This window comes from Trachypithecus francoisi, unplaced genomic scaffold (genome assembly GCF_009764315.1).
Source record: "Trachypithecus francoisi isolate TF-2019V2 unplaced genomic scaffold, Tfra_2.0 Lachesis_group18, whole genome shotgun sequence".
Taxonomy (NCBI): Eukaryota; Metazoa; Chordata; class Mammalia; order Primates; family Cercopithecidae; genus Trachypithecus; species Trachypithecus francoisi.
In genome coordinates, this window is record NW_022681463.1 from 8,894,207 (window position 1) to 8,896,806 (window position 2,600).

General features: G+C 44.5%; 1 long non-coding RNA gene across 1 annotated transcript; it reads right to left on the bottom strand.

Annotated features, from left to right (window-relative positions):
- Positions 1-871: 871 nt before the first annotated feature.
- On the bottom strand, positions 872-1,883 carry LOC117063378. Its single transcript, XR_004428887.1, has 2 exons — positions 1,569-1,883; positions 872-1,455 (listed from the first exon to the last, which is right to left on the bottom strand). It is a non-coding gene; the product is annotated as an uncharacterized LOC117063378 (long non-coding RNA).
- Positions 1,884-2,600: the final 717 nt, after the last annotated feature.

The following is a 2,600-nucleotide window of genomic DNA, read 5'->3' on the forward strand; positions in this document are numbered from 1 at the left end:
AATACAGCTTAAATTTCAACATGAATTTGGGAGGGCACAAACATTCAAACCATAGCAGGCACCTTCCATTCTAGACTTTTGTTAGCATGGATTATTTTATCAAATTACATTATAGAATTGTACCGAGACAAGGGCCCTAATGATTAACTGGGTACAGTGTTGCGGGTGGAGCAGAAGAGCTGGGCAGCAGCAGAGAGCAGCATTAGGCCAGGTCCAGTGCACCAGTTGGGAGCTGGGCAAGAGTAGCCCAGAGTGTGCATAGATCCTTGGGCTTTTCCCAACAGGAAACCTGGGCATTCAATACTTTGGATAGTTTGAGGGGAGTAGCAAACTAAGGCAAAATATGTTAAACATTTGAACTTGATATCCATTAGAAGCATAGTGATCCTAGTTTTGAAAAACTTCAATCAAAATCATTCAGGTTTTTTAACAAGTTCTAGAAATACATTTTCTAAATGAAATATGAATTGGATGTAATACAGAAATGGCAACCACATGCCTCATCTCTTCCCATCTGCTGGGTTTTCTGCAGCGTGATGTGGTAGAATGCAGCCTGGAAGAAGTGTCTTGGGTCATGAGTCCCCCACTCACTTGCTGTGTGGTCTTGGGCAAGTTTCATTTTTCTGAGGCTCAATGCCCTCATCTTTAAAATGAGGAGAGTGAATGGATGATTTTTCAGTTTTTTTCTAGGTCTAAAACTCTGTAATTCTTTCAGAAGTTTTTTTGTTTGCTTGCTTTGTCCCTGCATTCTATTTCAATAGGAAAAGGGGACGAGGAAAAGCAGAAAGAAAGAGCAAAAAAAAAAAAAAAAAAAACTTAAAAGAGACCCAAATGTTAAATAAGCCTCAATTAAGTATCAAGCACCCTAGAATTAATAATGAGAAATTACTAATTTCCGATTAATTAATGACATTTATTAATCCTGATCATAATGTAGGAAATACACAGTGTTACCGTCACCATTTCACAGGTGTGGACTCCAAGGTTAAACATTTGACTAAGGTTAAGTAGATGTCTTAGTCTATTTGGGGAGCTATGACAGAATACTTTGAAGTGGATGGCTCAGGAAAAACAAACTTATTTGTCGTCATTCTGGAGGCTGGAAGTCCAGGATCAGGGTGCCAGCACAATTGGGTTCTGACGAGGGCCCACGTTCTGACTTGCAGGTGGCCTTCTCGCTGTGTTCTCCACTTCACATGGTGGACAGTTCAAGGGGTCTCTCTGGGGCCCCTTTTATTAGGGCACTTACGTGATTTTGAAGGCTCTGCCCTCATGAGCCACTCACCTCCCAAAGGCCCCATCTAGTCATACTATCTTATTGGCTATTAGGTCTTAGCATATGAATTTGGGTGGGGGACATAAACGTTCGTTCTGTAGCAGTAGCTAAAGTGATCATTTAACACAAATCGGGGTGACTTCAGAATGCGTCTTCTTTCCCACGCTGTCTTTGCCACACTGTCTCCCGAAAGGGGTAGAAAAAAAGAGGAATAAAGTTAGACAGTGGGAGTGGAGAGGGAAGAAGAGATGTTGAAAGATCAGAGGAGACACATGTGACACGGACTACTCACAGTGATTCCAGCAATTGCTACACAGACGCCTCCCACACAATGGTCGTAACCTTGGTTCTCATCCACTGCGTGGGAAAGCTGCAACATGCTCCCCGCTGGCCAACGGTGGTTCATCCAGGGTGACTCTCAGCAGAGAGGTGTGCGTGCTGGGTCCAGCAGCGTCCACCAGGGACACGTGTGGAGTTTCATAACAATGTCTGGGTACCTCTGATGTCCTGGCTGGAGAAAGTTTAGAGACATAGCAAGGGAGACAGATGGATTAGGGAAGTGGGGGAGGACCAGACAGGTCTTTATTTCCCTACTCCTCTCCGTTATATGTCTCTAAAATTAACACTGCAGGATCTATGCTAAGAAGCAAGCTTTTATGTTACAAGGATTAGAGCCACCAAATCAACCTTGTGCACATGGCACTTCCATCACCTCAGGCTGTGACCTCTCGTAGGTCTTGGTCCCCCAGGTTTGAGGAGATGAGTCCCCTTGGCTGAGGCATTTCTAACAGGGCTGGAGGATTTCTGCAGGAAGTGGTTACCGGTGAGTCAGGACCTGGCGCTCATCCCTCTGAGTCAATAATGAGCCGATTTCTCAGTGGGTTAGGAACAAGTGGAGGTGGAGTCTTAAATAAGTGGCAAACCTGACCGCGAACTCTCCTGGCACCTTCTCTCCAGGCAAGGAGGTTAATGCCAACGTGTTTCCTTAGTCCCAATTTGGGTCATTATGTTTTTAATTATCTCTTAATTATCCCTATAGATTCAATAGGATTCATTATCTTCCATTTCCTACCTTTAACTTGAAAGCACTGATGTGCTACTCAGGCTGGTGACTAATGAAGAAAGCCACATCTCCAAACCTTGCCTACCCTCTTCTCCACTCTCACGCAGAATTCCCTCACCTTTTCTCCTGACGTCTCTCTCTTGAGTCGTAAATAATGGCCTTAAAGAAAGGCAAATGCAGCAGGGCACAGGGACTCGTATTTGTAATCCCAGCACTTTGGGAGGCTGAGGTGGGTGGATCACTTGAGGCCAGGAGTTTGAG